This window comes from Ornithorhynchus anatinus, chromosome 4, assembly GCF_004115215.2.
Source record: "Ornithorhynchus anatinus isolate Pmale09 chromosome 4, mOrnAna1.pri.v4, whole genome shotgun sequence".
NCBI classification, from domain to species: domain Eukaryota; kingdom Metazoa; phylum Chordata; class Mammalia; order Monotremata; family Ornithorhynchidae; genus Ornithorhynchus; species Ornithorhynchus anatinus.
In genome coordinates, this window is record NC_041731.1 from 35,143,913 (window position 1) to 35,157,371 (window position 13,459).

The window sequence follows — 13,459 nt, forward strand, 5'->3', positions numbered from 1 at the left end:
TGAGAAGCACCTTGGCCTAGTGGACAGGACCACATATACCCAGGAATTATGAAGGAATTTGGAGGGGGAGTTGCCAAACTCCTGGCAAGAGCAGGTAACCTACTGTTCCCAAAAAACACTGTCCCAGAGACTTGAAAATGACTATTCCACTGAAACGCCCATCTACAAAAAGCTCCCGGAAGAAAAGCTAGGACTTAGAGATCAAGTAAAATCTCACTTTCTACCTGGAAAATTAGTTGCATCTATAATTACGTTTAGGGTCAGTGAACCTTCAGAAAAATATACCCTACTGGCAGAAAGGCAGCATGGTTTCTTTAGGGTGGGTCATCCTGCTGGACCAATCAATCAAGAGAGTATTTATTAATTTATTTAATCATATTTATTGAGCACTTCTGTAATAATAATAATAATTATAATAATAATTGTGGTTTTTGTTAAGCACTTCCTATGTGCCAGGCACTGTACTAGGAGCTGGGGTGGATATAAGCAAAGTGGGTTGGACACAGTCTCTATCTTGTGCTGGGCTCACAATCCCCATCTTGCAAATGAGGTAACTCAGGCCCAGTGAAGTGATTTGCCCAAGGTCATACAACAGACAAGTGGCAGAGGCGGGATTGGAACCCATGACCTTCTGACTCCTAGGCCTGTGTTCTATCCACTGTGTCATTCTGCTTCTCTAACAGAGCACTGTACTAAGCGCTTGGAAGAGAACGATATTACAATATAATAGATACATTCCCTGTCCACAAAGAGCTTACAGTTTAGAGGGGGAGACATGCATTAATATAAATAAATAACAAACATGGACATAAGTGCTGTCCTGATTTATTCTGGGCTGAGTGCTCTATTAAGTGCTTGGGAGACTCAATAGACGTTAGTGGTCATGATCCCTCCCTCAAAGGGCTAACAATTTAGATGGGAAGATAGATATTAGAAAAAGTTATAGGGAGGGAGAGAGGAAGGCAGTGAGCATCTGAGTGTATAAGTGATTCATAAGGGCTGAAATGGCAGAAATAAAAGGGTGGGGAAGTGAGAGATTAATCAGAAAAGACCTTCTGGAGTTGTGATTATAGAAGAGCTTTTAAAATGGCGAGAGCTGTGGTCTACGAGATGCGAAGTGGGAGGGAGTTTGGCGAGGGAGGGTGTGAGGAAGAGGCCTGAAGCGAAAGACAAGGAAAAGGCACAGGGAAAGGCTTGCGGGGAGTGAAGTGTGCGACCTGCAAAAGGAACAAAGTATAGTAGAGGGAAGAGAGATGATCGAGTGCCTTAAAGAGAAGCAGCATGGTGTAGTGGCTAGCAGATGGTGTAGTGTAGTGGTGACCTGGGAGTCAGGAGGTCATAGGTTCTAATCCTGACTCTGCCACTTGTCAGCTGTGTGACTTTGGGCAAATCACCTCACTTCTCTGAGCCTCAGTTACCTCATTTGTAAAATGTGGATTGAGGCTGTGACCCCCACCTAGGACAGGGACTGTGTCCCACTCGATTTGCTTGTATCCACCCCAGTGTTTAGTACAGTGCTTGGCACATACTAAGCGCTTAACAAATACTATTACTTTTATTAATAATAATAAAGCAAATTATCAGGAATTTCTGCTTGATGCAGAGAAATGGGCAACCACTGGGGGTTTTTGAGGAGTGTGGAAAAGCATGCCTAAAATTATGTCCTAGAAAAATGATCCAGGCAGCAGAATGAAGTATGGACTGGCAAGGGGAGGGATTGGAAGCAAGGAAGTTATTATCATCATTATTATTATTATATTTTAAGCATTTACTATTGTCCAGCACCATCCTAAGTGCTTGGGTAGATAGAAGTTAATCAATTTGGACACAATCCTTGTCCTACATGGAGCTCACAGTCTAAGTAGGAGGGAGTACAGGTATTGAATCCCTATTTTACAGATGAAGAAACTGAGGTATAGAGAAACTGTGTGCCTAAGGTCACACAGCAGGCAAAGACAGAGATGGGGCTGAATTTGGGTCTCCTAGCTTCTAGTCCCAGGCTCTGCCCTTTAGACTACGCTGCCTCAGTGTCCATCCCTAAACAACTCAAGGGTCAACCCTAAAGATTAGAATTGCAGTTACCTCATCTGTAAAATAGGGATTAAGACTGTGAGCTCCACGTGGGACAACCTGATTACCTTATATCTACCTCAGTGCTTAGAACAGTGCTTGGATCATAATTAAGTGCTTAACAAATGCCATAATTATTATTAATTGATATCAAGCAGGCAACCTCCCTCCCACTACTCCTGCCCCACCACCACCACCAACCCCTTGGGTCCTCCAAGTACCCTGGCACTGCTGTTGGAAGTAGAATCCCGGCTGAATGATGTCGTGATGATACTGCTGATGGATTCGTGTAAGGGTGAATAAGCCAACTGGGATTTATTTGGGAGGGGCAGGGCTATAGTTGGTGTCGGAGGGGAGGGGGGAATCGGGACACCACTGGAGCCGGGCCCTGGGATTAAGGCAGAATGCATTTAACAGCCAAAGACGTTTTCATTTGCAAAACTAAAGGGCTTCCAGGAAGCAGCAATTTAGGATTATAACCTCGGGCCCATGAGGACAGATTCAGGCTATGGATTGGATTTTACTCTTCTGATAGCAGGTACGTGTTGACTTGATTTTACTCAAGTGGTGCTCAAAGGCCAATGATGGGACCCAAAGCCCAGTTCTGCTTGGCCTTGGAGAGAGCAGAGGGCCCTCTCGCCATGGACCTGCTCTGGGTTTTTTTCAAAGGTATTTATTAAGCACTTACTAGATGCCAGGCAATGTACTAAGCACTGGGGCAGATACAGGACAGGTAATCAGGTTGGACACAGCCCACGTGTCACACTGGGCTCAGTCTAAATTCACATTTTACCGATAACTGAGACAAAAAGAAGTTAAGTGACTGGCCCAAGGTCACAGAGCAGACAAAAGACTGAGGTGGGATTAGAACACAGTCCTCTAACTCCCAGGCCCAGTCTCCATCCACTAGGGCATGCTGCTCCTGATCACCCCAGCTTCAGATAGCTGTTTGGTCCTAATCCTCTTTTTAGTATTTTTCTTTCCAGGACACTCAACATAGTGATAATGATAACTTAATAATAGTAATTGTGGTATTTGTAAAGCACTTACTCTGGGCCAAGCATTCTGTTAAATGCTGAAATAGATTCAGTACAAACACATCAGACACAGCCCCTATCTCACATAGATTAAAGGATAGGGACACAGGTATTCTATTTCCATTTTATAGTTGAGGAAACTGGAGTACAGAGAAGTTCAGTGACTTGTCCAAAGTCACACAGCAGGCAATTTATGGAACCAGGATTAGAACCCAGGTCCTCTGACTTTCCCAATCTGGACTCTTTCCACTGGGCCATGCGTCTTCCCCAACCCTGTGGCAGCCTTCAAAGTAGGAGCCAATTTGATCCAGCCCGGGCTTCTCAGGGACAGTTAGCACAAATGGATACCCTGGAGCTAACCAAAACTCTTTGCTGTCCTTCTTGGGTATCAAATTATTCCTGGTAATAATAATGTTGGTATTTGTTAAGCGCTTACTATGTGCAGAGCACTGTTCTAAGCGCTGGTGTAGATACAGGGTAATCGGGTTGTCCCATGTGGGGCTCACAGTCTTAATCCCCATTTTCCAGATGAGGTAACTGAGGCCCAGAGAAGTGAAGTGACTTGCCCACAGTCACACAGGTGACAAGTGGCGGAGCCGGCATTCAAACCCATGACCTCTGACTCCCAAGCCCGGGCTCTTTCCACTGAGCCACGCTGCTTCCAAGCTAACCTAACTCCCAGCTGCTGCAGCTCCAGCCCTCTTCCTGCTGTTCTGTCCTCCATGGTAGCAGAACCAGCTGATTAACATCCTCTGACGGTACAAAAACCCAGACTAGAAGACTACTATCCAGTCACCCTCCAACCTTACTTACTCCAAGGGGACAAATCTCAGTCCCTGAGCCTTAAATTTGGAAGGGAAAGAAGAACAGTCTGATTGGAATTTTTACACCTAACGTGATTCCACCTCAACCCTAGACTCCATCATCTGAAGGTGCTGCACTGGACATCGCCTGGCCTAATGGGTATTGGGTGAGCACTTGGAATTTTGAGAGATTAATTTGGTCAACGGTTTAAGAGACTCCTTGCCCTTTTCCTCAACCCTCAGGAACTGACTTCCTTAATTTTCCTTGGGAGGAAAAAGTCGAATCTCATTCTTAAAAGGTCACCTTTGGCAAATCCTTCTTGGAACAGAAGAGGGTGAGAGATCAGCCCCAGGGTAAGAGTGACAAGAGGCAGCTCAGGAAAACCCGGGCCTCATCCAACTTTAATAATAATAATAATAATAGTTACACTATTTGCTAAGTGCTTACTATGTGCCAAGCACTGTTCTGAGTGCTGGGCAACCGAGCCTCATGATTTTGCGGGGGAGCATTTTGCTAAGGTTTTCAGGGGCTCCTCTCTTTAGCCTTGCAGAGACAGGGCAGTGTTAGTACAGTTACATTACACTGGCAAAGCTGTCACAAGTATTACCTGTAGCTTTTCAGACATTACCTTGCCACCTGGAGGCATAAGAGCAGGCAAGTTATGGAGTCAGAATTAGAATCCAGCACCTCTGACTCTCCAGGTCTGGGTTCTTTCCACAGGGCCACGCTATTTCCCCAGTCCTGTGGCAGCCTTCAAACTAGGAGCCTTTTTTGACCCAGCCCAAACCCTCTCATGGACAGTTAGCTTAAGTGGGTACCCTGGGGCCATCCAAAAGATGGGCATATACCTATAAGGGATTTAACACCCCACAACATTCATTCAATCATATTTATTGAGTGTTTTACTCTGTGCAGACCACCGTACTAAGCTCTTGGGAGAGTACAATACAATAATAAACAGATCCATTCCCTGCCCATAATGAGCTTACAAGCTGAGACTAGAATGCATGGTTTCTGTTTAACAGATTTCTGCTCTAGCCCTCTAGACTGGAAGCTTAATGTGGGAAAGGAGAGTATCTACCAAATCTGACATATTGTACTCTCACAAGCACTTAATACAGTGTTCTGTACATAGTAAGTACTCAGTAAATACCACTGATTGCTAGCTCCAGCAATAATAAGTATGATAGTAACAATAATTTAGTAATTTTTAAGCACTCACTATGCGTCAAATACTGAATTCATTCATTCAGTTCATTAATTCATATTTATTGAGCACTTACTGTGTGCAGAGCACTTTACTAAGTGCTTGGGAGAGTACAATATGTCAGATGTGGTAGGTATTCTCCTTTCCCACATTAAGCTAAGAGTGTAGAAGGCTAGAGCAGAAATCGGTTAAACAGATTTGTTTAACAGCAATAAGCAGACACATTCCTTGACCGCAACCAATTTACAGCCTAGAGCTGGGGAGACAGACATCAATACAAATATATAAAGTTCAGATACGTACCTAAATGGTGTGGGGCTGGGAGAGGGGAAGAGCAAAGGGAACAAGTCAGGGAGATACAGAAGGATGTGGGAGATGAGGAAAGGTGGGCTGTAGTCTGGGAAGGCCTTTTGGAGGAGATGTGCCTTCAGTAAGGGTTTGAAGGCAGAGAGAGTAATTATCTGTAAGTTTCCAGGAGGGAAGGCATTCCAGACTAAAGGGAGGACGTGGACTAGGGGTTGGAGGCCAGATAGGCAAGGTAGCACTGGAGTAATATTGTTGGTATTTGTTAAGCGCTTACTATGTGCCGAGCACTGTTCTAAGCGCTGAGGTAGACACAAGGGAATCAGGTTGTCCCACGTGGGGCTCACAGTCTTAATCCCCATTTTACAGATGAGGTAACTGAGGCACCGAGAAGTTAAGTGACTTGCCCACAGTCACACAGCTGACAAGTGGCAGAGCCGGGATACAAGGTAATAAGTAGAACAAGAGATCACCCCACCTTGGGGTGCTGAGAGAATTTTCTTTCTGAGATCTCAAAGCACTTTTTCACCTGCAATCTTATTGTACCCTCTTAGTAATCCTATGGTTAGGAGTTAAGGCACTTTCCCAAGATCACATGACAATCAGTGGTCCTGCCACATCTCCTGAGGACCAACTCGCTCCTTCCCTCACTAGAATCGAAATCTCAATCTTTATCTGCCTGGTATGGACGTCTCCATCTTGGGCCTCGCGGGGACTATTTCTGAGAGTGGAAACACACTGGGGCACATAGGGGTAGCTAATCAATTAATTAATAGTATTTTTTTGACTACCTACTGTGTGCAACTGTGTACTGTTGCTTGGAAGAATATAATAGAGCTAGTGAACATGATCTCTGCTCTAGAAGACCTTGAAATCTAGTAGGGGAGATGGATGCTAAAGTGAATTGCAGATAGGAGGAAGCGGGAAAGAGGATATGTAGTAAATGAGGGCTTGAGGTTAGATATGAAAGTGTTACTTGCTTTTGAGGGTGTGGTTGGAATGGAGTGCTGAAGTGGTAGGTAGGTGGAGGGATAAAAATTGGGGGAGAGAAGGAATTAATTGGGGAAAACTTCCTATAGGAGATGAGTTGGAGCAGGAGCAACATGGCCTAGTGGTAAAAGCATGTGCCTGGGAGGCAGAGGACCTGGATTCCATTTCTGGTTCTTCCATTTATCTGCTGTGTGACCTCAGTAAGTCACTGAATTTCTCTGGGCCTCAGTTTCCTCATTTGTAAAATGGAGATCTGTTCTCCCTCCCACTTAGCCTGTGAATTCCACGTGGGACAGGGACTGAGTCCAACCTGATTATCTTATGTCTACCCCAATGCTTAGTACAGTGCTTGGCACAGAGTAACTGAGATTTCAGAAGGGCTCTAAACATGGGGAAAGCCACTGTCTGGAGGATGTAAAGTGGAAAGGAGTTTTAGGCAGGCAAGAGGGTGAGAGTATGAGGCCAGAGGTGTGAGAGACAAGAATGAGACTCAGTGAGTAAGTCTGAGGAGAACAGAGTATGTGAGTAGAGGTGTAATGGGGAAAAAAGAGAGTCATTCAGTCAGTTGATTGTAGTTATTGAGTGCTTACTGTGTTCAGAGCACTGTACTAAGTGCTGGGGAGAGTCCAATATAACAACATAACAGACACGTTCCCTGAGGGTAAGAATCGACTGAGAATTCTAAGGTCAGTGGGTCAAGGCTTGAAGTGGAGAGGAATGGGCAACAACTAGGGAGTTTTGAGAAGAAGCAGGGAGACACGCCCAAGATAATGTTCCAGAAAAATGATCTGGGCAGGAGAGTGAAGCACGGGCTGGAGAGGTCAGAGGCTGGAGGCAGGGAGATCAGCGTGAAGGCTGATGCAGTAGACAAGCCTGGATATGACGTGTCTGAACCAGCTGTTTGGATGTAGAGGAAGGGGCAGATCCTGGGAATGTTTTTGGAGGAAAAACTAACACAATTCAGTGACAGACTGAATAGGGTAGTTGATAGAGAGTGTGGGTAGAGTCAAGGATACCGCTAAGGTTGAGAGTTTGAGACAAAAGGGGGAGTAGTTTATCAAATGCGATGGAAAAGTTAGGTGGAGGAGAGGGTTTGGGAGGGAAGATGAGAAGGAGTTTGGTCTTAGTCATATTGAACCTGAGGTGTCGGGGAGCCATCCACGCAGAGTTGTCTGGGTGGCAGAAAGAATTGCAGGACAGTAGTGGAGGTGAGAGTTTGGGGCTAGCAAGGTAATAATAATAATAATGTTGGTATTTGTTAAGCGCTTACTATGTGCAGAGCACCGTTCTAAGCGCTGGGGTAGACACAGGGGAATCAGGTTGTCCCACGTGGGGCTCACAGTCTTAATCCCCATTTTACAGATGAGGGAACTGAGGCATAGAGAAGTTAAGTGACTTGCCCACAGTCACACAGCTGACAGGTGGCAGAGCTGGGATTCGAACTCACGAACCCTGACTCCAAAGCCCGTGCTCTTTCCACTGCGCCACGCTGGTAGATTTAGGCGTCATCAATGAAAGTCATGGGAGTGGATAAACTCCCTGAAAGAATGAGTGTCATTCATCTCGGTGCCTCAGTTACCTCATCTGTAAAATGGGGATTAAGACTGTGAGCCCCACGTGGGACAACCTGATTCCCCTGTGTCTACCCCAGCGCCTAGAACGGCGCTCGGCACATAGTAAGCGCTTAACAAATACCAACATTATTCATTCATTCATTCATTCATTCAATAGTATTTATTGAGCGCTTACTATGTGCAGAGCACTGTACTAAGCGCTTGGAATGTACAAATCGGTAACAGATAGAGACAGTCCCTGCCCTTTGACAGGCTTACAGTCTGACTGGGGGAGACAGACAGACAGACAAGAACCATAGCAATAAATAGAATCAAGTAAAATGAATCAATAGATTAATTAAAAAGTAATTAATAGAATCAAGTAAAAAAGTAAAATAAATAGAGTGTCAAAGTGGGCATGCTGGACTCTTGCTTTCTGGAGGATTCCCCAAGGTCGACGGTGGAGGCCAGAAAGAGCATGCATCTGTCGTCCCCTCCCCCAACCCAGCCTGGTCCACATTACTGAAACGGGAGCCAGAAGAGCTCTCATTTTTATTCACTTCCCTGGAAACCAAAGCAGATTAGAGGTCCCTTAGCTGATCAAATTTATGTCATTATCCACATGAAATCCGGCATCAAATCCCATCCCTTTCCTTCCCTTTCTGAAAATACCAAAGGTCCTTGAGCAGGGGGAAGAGAGGAAAGGCGGATGTGAGAAAAGAAATCCCAAGGTGGCATCCAAAGCGCTCAGCCACAAAATTGGCCTCCAGCAGCCAAATGTCACAGAGCAGAGACTAAGCATCTGGGCCGTTGTCACACGTGTGCACACACGTGCTCACAAGCACACACGCCTCCCAACTCTCCTGCCAGCAGGGTCCCCAGGCCTAGCTCAGACCATTCCGCTTAACGGTTATCATAGGTGGTCCCCGGGTGATTGTTCGCCACGGCTCTTCTCCTGCTTGAAAAGGCCGCAGCTGCCCCAGTGCCCTCCTGCAGCTCGGAACCTTTCTCTGCTGGTTTTAGGAAATTGGCTCCCACGTCAGTCCCCTTTTGCTAGGTGTCCTGGCCTGCTGACCCAGTGCTGTGGACTGTCTGGGCAAGAGCTGAGGTTGACCGAAGGAGCGGGCCAGAAGGCTGGTGGATGGTGATTTACCCAAGATTTGGGGAGGGGGAGATTTGGATTCAGCCCGGGACCTCAATGACTGGGTTCTTTGTTTCCTCGCCCACTTGCCTCTGGAGGGGGATGCTTGGGTTTGCTTCCTGCTTTCTTCTAGGAGGCTTCCAGGTGACTTCGGAAGAGGCCTCAGTGTGTCCGTGGCAAAAATGGTAATAACTTCCCTTAACCCGACTCTGAGGACTTGGGTTCAGGATGAGCCTCCGCACACCCCTGCTCCAGGCTGGGTCGACACAGACTGTTTAGCTGGGCTGCAGGAGATGCACAGTGCTTAGCAGGAGGTGCAGAAGGTACATATTGCTTAGCAGGGCTGCAAGAAATGCATATTGCTTAGTAATGGGTACTAGAGAGACACACCCTGGGGTGCAGAGACACACGCTGCTTAGCATCTCAGGGGTGCTGGTGATGCAGACTGCTTAGTCAGGGGTGCAGAAGATACACACTACTTAGCAGGGGGTGCAAGAGATGCAGACTGCCTAGCAGGGGGTGCAGGAAGCACCCACTGCTTAGCCGGGGGTGGAGGGGGGCGGTGCAGGGAGCAGAATGTGAAGGGAGCCCTGCAGCCCCAGGGGATTACCCCTTACCCACCCATTCTTTTATAAAAAGACAAAGCTCAAGGAGGCAAATGACCCAGGCTGCCCACATATGGGGCATCTTAATCAAATGTGATGAAAATGCAGTTCCCTCAGAAGCAGCAGCTGGGCCCTCACTTCCCGCAGGTTTAGAGGCTTCCTCTAGGAGAAGGAATCAGGCCGAACCCACCCCCTGGCATAAGTGCAGTCTGCTTCCCGGAAGGGGATCCTGCGCCTCATCCCTGCACCTCCTTCCTCCCCTACTAGCCCCGATCTGGACAAGGAATAATAATAATGATGGTGATGGGATTTGTTAAGTGTATGCTATGTGTCATACACTGTTCTAAGCACTGGGGTAAATACAAACTAATCAGGTTGGACCTAGTCCGTGTCCCATATGGGGCTCAAAGTCTTGATCCGCATTTTACAGATGAGATCAGTGAAACACAGAGAAGTGAAGCCACTTGCCTAAGGTCACTCAGCAGTTAAGTGGCAGAGCCAGGATTAGAACTCAAGTCCTTCTCACTTCTCAGCACATATTCTATCCACTAGACCATGCTGGTTCTCTAGGAAAGGGTGAGATGGTTAAGAGTTATCATACAGTTCTTACTTGGCTCACCCTCTGGCTGGGGGATTTTGAGCAGGTCACTGAACCTAATAATAATAATAATTATGGTACTTGTTAAGCATTTACTATGTGCCAAGCACTGTTCTAAGCACTGTGGTAGATACAAGTGAATCAGGTTGAACACAGTCCCTGTTCCACATAAGGCTCCTAATCTTAATCCGCATTTTACAGACGAGGTAACTGAGGCACGGAGAAGTTAAGTGACTTGCCCGAGGTCGCACAGAAGACAGGGCCGGAGAAGGTATTAGAACTCAGGTCCTTCTGACTCCCAGGCCCGTGCTCTATCCACTAGGTCACGCTGCTTCTCTAAGAAGGAGCAATCATAGAGTTCTCGTTTGACCCACCCAGTGGCTGGGGGATTTTGAGCAGGTCACTGAAACTCTCCATGACTCATTGTTCCCATCTCTAAAATGGGGGGCAGCAATCCCGTTCCCCTTTCTGTTTCCATGCCTGGGGGAGATGGTGCATGGGAGATGCCCCCAGCCCCTCAGAAGGCACTGTCTTATGTAGGAGTGGTCAAAGTTATCTGACCCTGGAGCTATATATGGCTTCTTCCGGGATCCGAGAAGAGAATGCCACTTCTGGACCATCCCGTTTTCTGAGGGTGTCCAGGAACACTTGCTGTCCCCGCAAAGAGAAACAGCATGGCGTAATGGATAAACCACAGGCCTGAGAATTAGGTCATGGGTTTTAATACTGGCTCCTCCACTTGTCTGCTGTGTGACCTTAAACAAGTCACTTCACTTCTCTGAGCCTCAGTTACTTCATCTGTAAAATGAGCTCCGCGTGGGATAGAGTTGTGTCCAACCTGATTTTAGAAGCAGCGTGCCATAGTGGCTACAGCACGGGCCTGGGAGTCAGAAGGTCGTGGGTTTGAATCCCCGCTCTGCCGCTTGTCCTCCGTGTGACTTGAGCAAGTCACTTCAGTCTGCCTCAGTTCCCTCATCTGGAAAATGGGGATTGAGACTGTGAGCCCCACATGGGACAGGGACTGTGTCCAACCCAGTTAGCTCGTATCCATCCGAGTGCTTAATACGGTGCCTGGCACATAGTAAGTGTTTAACAAATACCATAATTTAACAAATGCCAAATGGCGCTTGAAGCCAGAAGCAGGTTACTTCTCCCAGGGTGAACAAAGATGTGGCAGCCAAAAGCCCACGGAAAGATGGGGTCTCACCTGGGCCCGGCCAACCATTCCCTAAGAGCTGTGTGTCCTAAAGAAACCAAAAACACCCAGAGTTTTCAGGGACGACTCTATCCCTCACACAGTGTCACTCAGCTGCTTTGCAGTAATTTTATTTATTTGGATTGATGTCTGTCTCCCCCCTCTAGATGGTGAACTCACGGTGGGCAGGGATTGTCACTGGTTATTATTGTATTGTTCTTTCCAAGTGTTTAGTACAGTGCTCTGCACATGGTAAGCACTTTTTAAATATGATTGAATGAATGAATGTCCTTGGGTAAAGCAGGTGGTGCAGGCTCTTTCTGGAAATGCCATCTTGAGGTCAAGAAGAACAGAAACTTTTGGGGTGGTTAAGGAGGAAAGATTCATTTTGACCCTATTCATTTCTTCCCCTGGTTTTTAAAGCCTTCTGCAGCAACGACACTGGCTGTTGGGTTTCCTGTCTCGGTAAACCCTCTTCCTGTTACCCAGGATGCTGCATCTGGTGGAGGTGAACTGGTGCTCTGGACCGGAAAGCTGTAGATAACTTTTCTTCCTCTTTCCTGCGCAGCCCAGTTTGCAAGATGCACTGTTAAAGTAAATGGCTAGGGAAGGCAGGGCCACTAGGCAGCCGATCCTGCGAGTGCGGGGGTGGGGAAGACGGGGTAGACCAGCGTGGCCTAGTGGATAGAGCCTGGGCCTGTGAGTCAGAAGGATCTGGGTTCTAATCCTGGCTCTGCTACTTGTCTGCTGTGTGACCTTGGGCAAGTCACTTAACTTTTCTGGGTCTCCATTCCCTCATCTGTAAAATGGGGATTAAGATGGTGAGCCCCATGTGGGACAGGAATGATGTCCAACCTAATTATCTTGTATGTACCACAGGGCTTAGAACAGAGTCTGGCACATAGCGCTTAACAAATACCACAATTTTTACGTGGGCAGGGAATGTGCTAATTGTTGTATTGTACTGTCCCAAGCACTTAGAACAGTACTCTGCATACAGTAAGTGCTCAGGATTGAATAGGATTGAATTGAATTATTATTATTACTGTTACTATTATTCCTCAAGTAAAGTGGCTGAGCAGGCCTGGAAGGTTGTGTAAAGGTCAAAGACGATTCCCAGACTCTGGTCGGTGAGAACACACTTCCAAAAGGGCCTAAAGGCGTTCCCGGGGTGCCTAGGTCTGGAATCAATCAATCAAATTTATTGAGTGCTTACTGTGTGCAGAACACTGTACTAAGTGCTTGGGACAGTACAATACAAAGAACTGATAGACACATTCCCATGTCCACGATGAGCTTTCGGTCTAGAGGGGAAGACAGACAATAATGTAAATAAATAAATTATGGACTTGTACATAAGTCCTGTAGGTTGGAGGGTGGGGTGAATAAAAGGAGCAAATCAAAGTGTGATGCAGGGTGATGCAGAAGGGAATGGGAGAAGAGGAAATGAGGGCTTAGTCAAGGAAGGCCTCATGGAGATGGGCCTTCAGTAAGGCTTTAAGAAACTGAGGAGAGCCAAAAGAGGTGCTTGACCTAGGCCATGTTTGAGGAGGTTAGGGAGGGCAGAGGCCAGGTTCCATTTTCCAACCTCTTCCTTGGGCCTCAACCCTTTCCATTCAGAATGGCTTCAGCCTCAGACCAGCCAGATCTAAATGGGCTGGATCTCCGTGGGCCCCATATATACCGGTGCAGGACCATGGTTGGGAATTCCTGCCCCCTAATCCCCCCCACCCCCAACCCTGAAACATCCAGTTTCTGGGAATAGCTTGAGCTGGAGATGCTAGGGAAGACAGGAATCTCAAGTACCGTTGGCGTTTCCATTCCATGCTGCCAATTCCAAGATGCTTCTTGCCAAGGATGCGTGACTCTCTGATTCCTCAGACTGGATGTAGCATAGGGAGTTCAGCTGACTCCTTAGGCTAGAAACTCAGTGGAGTGAGGATGGAGTGAGAGAGT